This window comes from Ambystoma mexicanum, chromosome 2p (assembly GCF_040938575.1).
Source record: "Ambystoma mexicanum isolate Mex_15411 chromosome 2p, UKY_AmexF1_1, whole genome shotgun sequence".
In the NCBI taxonomy this organism is placed as follows: Eukaryota; Metazoa; Chordata; class Amphibia; order Caudata; family Ambystomatidae; genus Ambystoma; species Ambystoma mexicanum.
This window is the reverse complement of record NC_090923.1, coordinates 293,866,664-293,879,054: the sequence shown is the minus strand read 5'-3', so window position 1 is coordinate 293,879,054 and position 12,391 is coordinate 293,866,664.

Below are 12,391 nucleotides of genomic sequence, written 5' to 3'. Positions count from 1 at the left end.
TTGTCTCCAGGCCTTCGCTCCACGGCTTCGCCTCCCGGTGCACCTCCCTTCCATTTAAAGCAGGAGGGGAGGGACGGGGAGCGGAGCAGAGCCAATCCGGCTTCCTTGTTGTGTTGGTTGCTGCGGTGACCGTGGGAGCCATCTTGGAGGCTCCTGTAGCCTTGTGGGATCGAACAGCTGTTGGATTGTTCGGCGGGCACTCCGGTGCACCGAAGCTGATCATGAAGTCAGCTGGGAGGGCGGCGGGTATGCGGGGGGTCGTGCTGGCAGTCCCTCGCAGCGGAGCTGCAAAGATGGGTACTGGCCTTGTCTCCAGGCCTTCGCTCCACGGCTTCGCCTCCCGGTGCATTTTTAAAACTTTGTTTTATACGATCTGAGATATGTTTTTAAGTAGGTATGTAATAAGCCACTCACTGACTATCTGATTCAGGTTCAAGTTTTTCTGTCTTGAGCATTGTGGATGTCACTGCTGGATGCACTATATTTATACTGTTGAGTACAATACGATCATAGCTGGTTTTGCTACATTTGTTTTCCATATTTTCTACTGCTCGGGTGAGAGATTTAATATAGATTGCAGACATCTTCTGTGAATCCATTGTGGCCTCATGGTAATGCTCCGCCATGTCCCATCTCTTTGCTCTCTTCTAAAATTCCTAATTTCTGTTTGCTGTAGTAGGATCAGAGACCATCCGATACCCAACTGCCAGGTTTCAGGTCCACAACCCCACCATCCCTTTTCATGGATGTATTATTCTGTTCATGGGCCTCATCAATGGCAATAGCAAAAAGAGCAAGTTTTCTTGTTCTTTTTTATGACACATTTTCATTTCATGAATTCTTCATGGGTGTTACAATGGTGTTCTTTAACTGAAATCATACCACATATGTGGACAGGAATCCATCTTGCATAATCAATATGGTCAAAGAAAAGAACCTGAGAGCATTCTTGAATAGAGCCGCTAGATATCGCATGAATTCTTCCTCTCGTATTGCCCCACATAAATAATCAGGAGAAGTTCTAACTGTAGAATTATGCACTAAAATCACACCTGGGGACATACAACACTTCTTTCCTTACACCAGTCTTCTAGAGTTGTTACTTGACTGGTATCGTCTATGTTTTGATTGTGCTCATTAGCGAGCCTGCTGGAGAAGTACATGGAGATTACTGGCTGTGATTTGATGAGCACTGCAGGTGCCTATCACATGGAATGCTTTTATTAATTAATAAGCTTTTCCAGTAGTATTAACACTAGCCTGAACAATTTCTCAAGTCCACCGACTTTCATCTAGAAGATTTCCAAGTGCCTTGAGTACTGCTATCGCAATACTAAGCACACCAAACATTTTCGTTTATCCGAGCACAGGCTCCTCTCATCAAAAGACTTGCTGTATTAGAGCAGGCACATGGTCAGTTACCTGTCCATGGGGGCCACGTGACCAACTTGTTTAACTCTTTGATATCAACACAAACTAAAATTAGATAATTATTTCAAAGCAGAGGTGAGTCTACAAATCAAACTGGTATCACGTAATATTATCCTCAACAAATAATTACTGTATATATGGTCGTCAGGAACGGCCATAGGCGATATTTTTATTGTGGATAATATTTGGGGGTTTTGGGAGCAGGGGTTGTGGGGGTGTCCCCTGCTCCCTCAAAATAATACAGGGGTTACGGGGGTGTCCCCCGCAGGTTCCATGCCTTAATATTGCAGCAAAAATATGGCGATATTTTTGTATGGCGATATTTTTGCGGGGATATTAACACATAGAACCATCAAACTTTAAGGGAAACCAATATGCAGCAAGAAAGGAATTTAGGAGGAACCTGTCATGACAGGTTAATCAGACTGATGGAATCAAGCATATAATTGAAAATAAGAACCACAACAGGAATTATAGTCTAATGCATTTCTGAGTTTAATGATGAATTTGTTAAATTGCTTGGCTTTTCCAATCTCACACAAACAATATCCCTCTCAGGGATACATGTAATGTGTTGTCTAACAATACCCTATTTTGTCTAGCTTTTGACATGACTCATTTACCAGCTAGTTCAGTAGAGGCTGACAAGTTGGCAACTTCCCATAAGGGACTTGCATGATATCAAACTGCAGGCTTGGATGGTACAACCAATTAGTATATTAAATGTTTTGGAACATCCTTTGGCCACTTATCTTAGGAGTAATCATTAAATTAGAAAAAGGTCATGTTGCCCCCAGTTTTCAGGGTAATGCTACAAGAGTTACTATTCTGTAGAAGAGGAAGTAGAATGTGTCTCCTATTAGCTAATCTCTTTGACCATCTCATACTGAAAGACATATAGTATCAAAGACCTTTAGTAATTTCGTAGGTCAGGTAATTCTACCACTTTCCCACAATCAGCACGGTTTCATGTGTAGAGGAGCAGATGGACAGGTCACCCCTAGCCCCCCCCCTCCTTACTTCCATCATATTGGAACCGCAGGAGACGAGCCCTTTGTGGGACACCAGGTATTGTCCCATTACTGCATTGAGTGTATGAGAGACAATGGGCCTCATTACGACCCAGGCGCTAAGTGGTTAACGGCGCCGTAAAAGGCTGCACCGCCGTTAACCACTTAGCGCCTTACTACGAGGTCCCTTTGCGGGACCCAACCTGAACGGCTGGTCTGGACCAGCCGTTAAAGTAGGGACCTGCAAAGGGACCTCTCAGGCAATTACGGTACTGCAATTTGCGGTACCGTAATTGCCGCCTTCCCCATTCCCATTGAGCCCTATGGGGCAAAAATGGGAATGGGGCAGGGCCATGGTGAAATGGGGAAATACCGCCACGCCAACCTTGGAATGGGGCGGTATTTCCCCATTTCACCTTGGCGGACTCGTTGCAACACCGGCACCAACCATGGTGCTAATAGCGCCATGGTTTAGCGCCGGTGTTGTAATGAGGGCCAATATGCACTCAGACAACTGTATCGAATATGCCCTTGCACTGAAGGGTAGAAGGATGTCTGCACACACCACTGGACATCGAAGAGCTATAAGTGAAATATGGCGAGAGCAGAGTGATGCCATGAAGGAAGGACAAGAAAATTCACTGAACCGATATGTGAATACTTAAAGGATAAAAATGTAACTGGAGCAATAAGAGAAACATGTAATCAAAGACAAAGAAATCACATGCACCAAAGAAATAAGTGAGAAGAGATGAAGTGTATATACATACACAGAAACGCAAAGTAGATGAGACATATAGAAACTTGCTTCAGAAGAAAACATAACGTGGCAAAGGCGGCCACGATGGTTGTCGGACTCTTGTTGAAACCAATAAAGCACCCTCAGAGACAGACCAGGGCTGCAGAGTCAGGAGACGCTAGAAAACCGCTTTGTGTGAGGAATAAAGAAAAGTCTATTGGCCTGGGATCAATGATGCCACTTCAAGGAATAACTGCAAGGCACAAAGGGAATCGAGAGGATAGGCCATGTACGTGAGACATACTTCTCTTAAATTAAGCAAAGAAGAAAACATTTGACAGTCAAAGAAGCGAAAAGCCTATGCAAAGTGGAGTGAGCAAGTCTCCAGAGTCCAAGAGTAGTACTGACACCCAGCTTAATTAAATCAAATACCAGTAATTAAAAGGACAAAATGGACTAAATCATGGTCTCCTCACACGTGACTCTGAAGTAAAAAAACAAGGGCTTTACATTAAGCTCCAGACGAAGATGATGGTGTACCTACACTCCCTTGAAAGTCACAGAAGAGAGAACAGGCTGCAAGGTCAACTTTAAAGAAGAAGCCTTCGCTTGGGGCCCGACCGATGAGAGATGATGGCCTAATTGGGCAAGTGGGTAGTAGTCTCACATTGCTCTCTGCACCTGAGTTTTCGTTTTACATATGTGCTGCTAACGAGCTGAAAGTCCAATTGAAGGGTCTATGTAGCAACATGCTATACAATGTTGCACAGGCCAACCCACTGCTATTATTTTGCTATAATCTGTACTATATGAATCTAGAGGTGTTCAAGGCGTGCCTAGTAGATAAGGGGCATCCAGTGATATTACTGATACTTATTTGATATATAGGCATGCATGTTCCCTTAACCAATGTATAGTTCACCACGTTGGATGACGTCATATCCGACATACATTGAGGTACATTGAGGTATACAACATTTGTGTAATAAAATGATAAGTGTGAGTGCGTGGACTACAGTTTGTTGTTCGCCAGATTGCCCTACTTCATTCGAGCTGGCAATAAAGTATTACTTTGCCATATTCTTTGAGTATGTCTGGTAATTTGTGTCTGAGATCATTATTGGTAATTCCATTTAGCACATGAGACGCTTCAAGGTGCTAGAGCACACATGCCAGGGAAAGATAACATTGAGCTTATCAAGCTAGGTCGCCTCTACTCTCCTGTACATTTTTAGAAGCTGAAAAGCACATCATTTTTGAGTAGAGATATCCTATGAGCTGTGATGGTTAACATTTGCGATTTCTGATTTTGGAAATTCTATCACCATGTTTCCTTTGAATTTTGATTTGAAGGGTATTTACTCGCCTTTCTCAATCTTTCGTGGTACAATACAGAAGTGCCTTTTTCCCTGATTTTGCTTGCCTTTTACATTGAGCTATTGGCACAGAGTTTACAGTCATACACAGGATAACACCATTTATTCTCAGGTTTTATTAACAGGTACAATTAGAACTGCATGGCAAAGATTTTTTTATCTATGTTGTTAATACCATAAAACCTCATCTGTGATATTGAGTAAGAAAACTCAGACTATGCTTTGGAATACATTTAATTACAACAGGGCTGTCATTTCACCAAAATACCAGGGGTAGAGGAAGTGGCATCACATGAGCCTTGACCTCTAATGACATTGCCCAACCCCATGCCCAAGTGATATTACAGGAAGTAACTTCCTGGTGAGGAGGTGGTTGAGATTGAGGCTTCTTTTTCGGAAAAACCAGCAAAACAAAGTTTGTCCAAGAGGGTCAGAAAGAGAATTTCAAGGAAAGCGAAAATAAATGCTCTAAAAACGGGCAATCTCACTACATGGCTTCTGGGTGCAGTAGGGCATAAGGAAACGTGCAAAAGTCCTGAAGTAATATGCCAGGAGTCGGAAGAAGATTCTAGTTATATCAACTCTGAACAGATGGACACTACTCTAGAAAGTAGTGTGCTGTCCGACAACACACAGTTCCCTAAAATCTATAAAGCCAAACCTCAAACACCTATTGCATCCGAGAAGAATGTAAAATTTGCATCGGGCAATGAGCTTACAGACAAGGACAATAAATGTCCCCTGCCGAAGAAAGAATTCACTATTTTTCACATATCTAACAAACATAAGAGATCTATAAACAGAAGTATGTTCATGGGGATTTTACATGCGCATCTTTCCCTTTGAATTGTGAATAGAAGTGATTTTCGATTTGTGGAACAATGTCCAAATAGTATGACCAAGGTTCATTATCTTTCTGAGGCAGTGGTTGCATTAATTAGGAATCGTAGTACTGATCTTAAATGCAATGGATATGTAATTGACGGTGTACAAACAGCGAGTAAAAAGAACAAAGTCTGGCAGAATAAGAACATGTCTAAACCAATGCAATCGATTAGTTCAAAAATGCTTCCAGGGCAAGATGCAACCATCAACTTTCACTGGGAGTGGCTGTGGTCCTTTTTACCCCCAATGAATGGTCTAAAATTAGACAATATAACCATTATTTCCTGGAATACGCAGAGCCATAGACACTTGTTTGTTCCTAATGGATCGTATGATCTTCTGGTGAATGCGGATATAATTCTGCTCCAGGAAACTTGATTACTCCAGAAGCCTGAATTTGATGGTTTTACTGTCAAGCATAACCCTGTGAAGAAGGGGGGGAAGGGGAGACCATATGGAGGCCTTGCAGTTTTGGTTAGAAACGATATACATTCTGTGGATTGTCCTCAGGAGACTATTAATGCTAATTTGCTGATGGTTGGGATACATCTTCAAGGTAAGCAGAAAATGATCTTTGTTAACTTGTATGGTTCACCAGGGGAAGGTCATACTAGTGATATTCAATTGATTTTATATCAGTGTAACTCCACTAGATACGTGAAAGAAGATGAAGTTAATGTTTTAATTGGTGGTGACTTTAATGCAAATAAGCTGTTTGAATGCTAACATGCCATGAATAGAGATAACGCTGATGTCAAAGCTGGGGGTAAAGCAGAGAGTTGGCGGAATTTCTTTGAAGATGTTGAAATGTTCATGGTTAACGGCTGTAAAATGGGGAAAATAAGTAGTGGTCCAACCCGGACAAATGGTACACATGTGTCATTTCTGGAGTATATGTTTCTTAACGCTAAACCTTTGGATGGGCTCACTCACTTTCATATCATGCCAACCACTTTTAGCGATCATACTGTTTTGTTGTGTAGTTTGGATATCAAACTTCATATGATCTCTGAACATGACAACATTGGAGAAGTGGAAGTGCCTGGTAAGGGTAATCGCATAGACTGGGCTGATAGAAATCTGACCAAGGCCAGCCTATGGAACAAGAATTTAATAAAAGATTTAATGGTAATGTGCACAGCAGACGAAATTGTGGATTGGATATCTAAATGTATGCATGAGATGATGTGGACAGGGGGCAAACTAACACCTCAGTACCAGACGATTTACCATGTATTGCCCTACGACAAGGTGATCACCTCTGAAAAGAGAAAAATGAGTAGATCCATAAAAGCCCTCGATTATATAATGCTCCCAGCTTCCCACTATTAATTGGAAAGAAGAAAGATAAAAAACAAATATAGAAATTGGGTGCATATGTATAGAGCATCCATCTAACAATTATTCTAGCTGGCAAACTATGGTGGGGATTATTTTAGGAGGGGACACGAAAAAATGATGGGCTCATTTTAGAGCAATTAATAACAAAGATAACCAGCAATTAGTCTGCTTTATATACAGTGCAACCTGGGTGGGATATCTGGCTGAGAAATTTAAAGGAGAGTTCTCCATTATAGAGAAGAAACCGATTAAAAATGTCTTGAGAAACGGGGACGATATCAGAGCAATTATACTGAAATTAAAACCTTAAAGAGCTTGCCGACCAGATGGACTGTGCAACATAATCATTAAGGATAATGCGGAAGCTTGGGCAGATCTCTTGATGATTATCTATCAGCAGATTCGAGATACTGGTACCATTCCTAAATCCTGGAAAACTACAATTATTATTCCCATCTTCAAGAATGGAGTAAGGAATTTTCCTGAGAATTATCATCTGTGGCACTCACAGACGTACCAAGCAAGATATTATGCACATTTGTTCCCTAACAGATAAATGAGTGGATAGTTAAAAACAATATTCTGAATAGGGCCAAAACCGGCTTCCGTAGAGGATGCTCTACCGCTGATAACATTTATGCACTTGAAGCCTCATACATAGACTGGTCGGTATGGGCTGACAAAATTGAAGGCCTTATATGGCGTAAAATGATGGGCCTTAGTAATTACACGCCCATCAAAGCGATAAGACTTGAGATGGGACTAATTTCGCTCTCTACCCAGATTAAAACCAATCGTGCCAAGTTGTATATCAAGATAATGTACGCTAGCCCGCATACCCTCCTATCTAGTTTTCGTTCAGCTTTGGGAAGATGGGATAGGAACTTCAGTAAACAGATTTAAGATCATGAATCAACAGTTCTTTGAAACCCTGTGCTGGACACCTAGATGGGAATACGGAGAAGGAACTTTAGTTATATCACAAAGAAATTGTGTAGAAAAGCTTGACTGGGTCAAAAGCCAGGAGAAGGTGACCAGGCTGAAATCTCTGCATACCTTTGCACGAATGACATTCATGTACAAAGAACCTCAGCTGTAGTTAAAACATTTGCCCTCCCCTAAAACACCACACATTTTTTTTGAATATTCGCTTAAATCGTTTCAATATTCTAGAAAGTAGAGGGGCTTGGACTGATATTCCAGCAAATGAAAGATTCTGTAGAATATGTGCTGATGAAAACAAACTTGAATTTGCGAGACATATTCTGACTAATTGCCCAGGCATGAGATCGGTATATGAGTGGTATCTCTCAGCATATGTTGTTGATATAGAATGTATTAAAGGGGAGGCATTCTGTTTGAGATGTATGGACGGACAGAGTAAGACAATACGCAGATCTGTAAATGTGCTGACAAGAGCTTAGGAAGGTTTGAGGAAGAGGTAAAGCTGTTACAAGAGCTCACTGTTTAGATCCCATATGTATTAATGATCATGATGTCTCCATTGTAGGAACCTTCCGCTTTGAATTCTGTTTGTGATTTGCTTATTTTTTTGTTCCTGTGTATTGACTGATTTAGTAGTATATATACATTCTAGTTATATGTGAAAGCCTTTTTGATAATTTTACTGGCCTGGTATCAATGTAAATAGAGCCATTTTATTTCATTGTGATTGATTTGGAATTGTGTTTTATGAAGGTATTATGTGTAAAAATAATATATATGTAAACGTTTTTTATAACTGTAAACAAAATAATAAAATAAATTAAAAAAAGTAATGGCACATGACCTTTCACCCCTTGACAAAACAGGAAGTGGCATCACATAGCTTTGTTCCTCAGTACACTATGAAAACTATGGTTATGATATCACTGTAATATGATATATATTTCATACAGGAATAGATCAGAAAGAAGGGTTCTGGGAGTGTCTCTCTACCAGCCTATATCCCGGGTTAGAGTCTCAACCAGATTCTTTAGCTCACCATCCCTTTCACAGAAGAGAAATGTCCACTACATATCAGTCTTTGTCCTGCCCGAGGGCAGTCTAGCACCAAAATGCCAGGCAATTCTCTTCTGAACAAGAGTACCTACAGCAACCCCAGACCCGTGTTTCGGCCTGGTTGGGCCTCGTCAGTGTGGTGGAGCTGTGCCTCTCTAAGAAAAGTGAGCAAGGGTTCCACGTCTGGATTACCCTAGTAACCTAAGGTGAAAACGCAAAGCTACTTAATATGTACAAGTAAGGGGTGTTCTGGGAGTGTCTCCCTACCGGCGTGTATCCCAGGTTAGATTTTCAACCAGAGTCTTTAGCTCATCATCCCCTTCACAGAAAGGAAATTTCCACTACATATCAGTCTTTGTCCTGCCCAAGGACAGTCCAGCACTGAAATGCCAGGCAATTCTCTTCTGAACAAGAGCACCTACAGCAACCCTAGACATATGTTACTGCCTAGTTGGGCCTTGTCAGTGAGGAGGAGCTATGCCTCTCTAAGATCAGTGAGCAATGGTTCCATGTCTAGATTACCCTAGTAACTTAGTTTGAAAACCGAAAGCTACTTAACATGCACAAGTAAGGGGGGTTCTGGGAGAGTCTCTCTACCGGCCTATATCCCGGGTTAGAGGCTCAACCAGATTCTTTAGCACACCATCCCTTTCACAGAAGAGAAATGTCCACTACATATCAGTCATTGTCCTGCCGAAGGGAAGCCAGCCCCGAAATGCCAGGCAATTCTCTTCTGAACAAGAGTACCTACAGCAACCCCAGACACGTGTTTTGGCCTGGTTGGGCCTCGTCAGTGAGGGGGAGCTGTGCCTCTCTAAGAACAGTGAGCAAAGGTTCCACATCTAGATTACCCTAGTAACTTTCTGTATTTGGTTGAGATTTGAACAGGGATGTCAGATATTCAACTAGTTAATATTTACTCAATAATATGTTTACTTTTTAGACAACTTTAAAGATCTTGTTTATGATTTCAAAAGCACCTTTACCAGGAAGTCAACGACTTCCTATCCTACATTGATTCCTTTGATGGTTAGATAGGTAGACTTGGTCAAGTAACCACCAACATGTATCTGTTTATGCATGCCAAATGAATCACTTGTCCAATTAAGTCAATATGTAAAACAAACCAAGATGTTGTTATTCCTTTTTTCTTTAGAAGAGCCCAGTGTTTTGGTGAAATCAGCTGAATAGAGCATCTACCAGATACCCATTTAAATAAATATTTATGTCTTAACCCATGTGTGGCCAAAAGCAATCTCACACAGGTGGTAGCCATATCATCAGCGTGGATTAAAAATATGCTTTTACCAAGATGTACTGTGATGGATCATAACCAGATTGGTATTTAATAATCAAAATTCCATCGTAAATTTAAACATCTTCTTTAAATGTCATTAATGCTCTCAAATCATTCCTCCAATGTCATTCAGGTTCAGATAAGAGAACATTTTCTGGATCTTGTAGACATTGATAAAACCTTCAGTGGGATGTATTGACCCACTTTTGCACTGCTATGCTGCATCACTCTGTTATGATGGGGCCAGAAAAGGCAAAATGGCCTCAAAACCCTTGTGCGTGCCAAAACCCCTGAAAATCGTGCTTTTCTACACACAAAAAGATGGCTGTCCAATCTGCCACGCATGTTGTCCGTGGTGGAACAGAGCTCTCACTACTGGAATGTTTCATTGGGCTCCACAACAATTGAAATTTTCTTTGTACTGAAACTTCAGAATGCCGGTACAAAACACCTTCAAATATTCAAAATTCTCTCTGGGTGGTACAATTCACGTACCTTAGGAAATCATTGTGAATTTACAAGGTTCTGAAAAGCTAAGAGCATAAAGAGATTTTCACAGCAAAAGTGGCCTGCCTGTGGCTCTGTCAAGAAATCTCTGTGCAGCAGAGGGCTTCTGGGAGGGGCCTGCCTGATTAAACTTTAATATGTATAACTGAAAATCAAATGTTTGCAATCTAAGAGGTCTATTACTGACAGTAACCCATATTGTAATTGTTTTGATCCCATGGTTTAAAATCTTGAATGAGAATTCTAGATGGTATTTGATAGCAAGTTTGTTTTGTGCTAAGGAAAAGGCCACAAAATTTAACAATTAATTTATACCTGGTTGAAGCTACCAAACTGGAATAGCAGGGTTTTCTCACAGAAGGAAGGTCTTTCCCCCCAGCAGGAAATCTACAGAGAAGTGTTAATTATAGGGTAGGAAAGAACCTGGTCTACAGAGGCAAAAGGAACAATGAAAAACTGCAGAGCAGGAAATTCGAACTGTGAAGACAGTCGTAAATGGCCTCTGCAAGGTACTAACAGGGGGGTGGCTCCTGGGCTTCAAGAGAGAGACCTAGGGGTGGAGCCAAAACAACCATGTCTTGCTTAACATAGACAAAGAACACATTTTAAAAAGACATTTTAAAAAGACTGATAAATTGTTATTTAAAATTGTGAAAAATATAAAAATAACAGAGTTGTTAATTTAATTTCTAGTTGTACGTTTTAAGAGGCGGCAAAACCGTGTGACATGTTCTGAAAAGCACTGGCAAGAAATGTGATTTTACGCAAAATGTACTTCCGCTAGAATTGTGAAACTTTATACACTTATTCCCATGTTAAACACGCACACTTGTACAAATTTGCTTAACAATTGGACATTGTGTTCAAAGTGAAAAGGGCAAAATTCTGTGAAAAGCAGAGGCAAGATCACACAGCTATTGGGTTTGGAGGATGTAAAATATGTGTAATCTGTATATGTGATTTGTATATGGGTTGCACATGTGTAAACATATATTGTGCCAAAGTAGACTTTGTGTTCCAGGGGCCAAGCGTGGATTCTCAGCCTCATAAAATCGCACCATAAAAATGACACTCCGTTTCTCTCCTCCTATCAAGGCAGAGAGTAGACTCTGACCCAATCACCTTTCAAAGGGGCAGGCTTAGCTAAGCCGGCCCATACACCCCCATTGTGATGTCATTTTTGGGGCATAAATAGAGACAGCAGAGAGCAGATAGGGAGAGACAGATTCACTTACTATCCTGATGCTGGCGGAGCACCCTGCTGCTGTACTTTACATCTTCTTTGCTCCAGACTCCAGAAACTTGGCAAAAGAAAAAGGGCCTACTGCATAACTGAACCATTCTCAGCTAGGCCTCAAATTCCAAATTCCAAAACAGAATCCCACATGCCTAAGGGGAAGCATCATAATACAGCTGGGCTGTGCTGTAACTGCTGGCCGGCTAAATTGAAATATCCTCAGAACCAAGAAGGGAAGATCCATTCCAGTCCTGGGCCATGCTGTGACCAGAACGCCTTACTGATTCAATCCAGTCCTGTGCCATGCTGTGACCAGAACGCCTTGCTGACCATGCCCAGTCCGATGTGCCCCGCCCTCTTTTATAAACCAGATCCAATCCCCTGACCAGAATCCTGACGTTCCCATTTAAAAACTTATCCAGTGAGTATAAATAGGAAGAATTGTGTCACTAGCATATGTACTTTGCATAGTCTTATCCCTATCTTAGACACATCCTATCTTGTATTTAGAACTTGTATTGTTAGGTGTATCTTTGTATTGTCCGAACCCTCTTTCCAACCCATCCT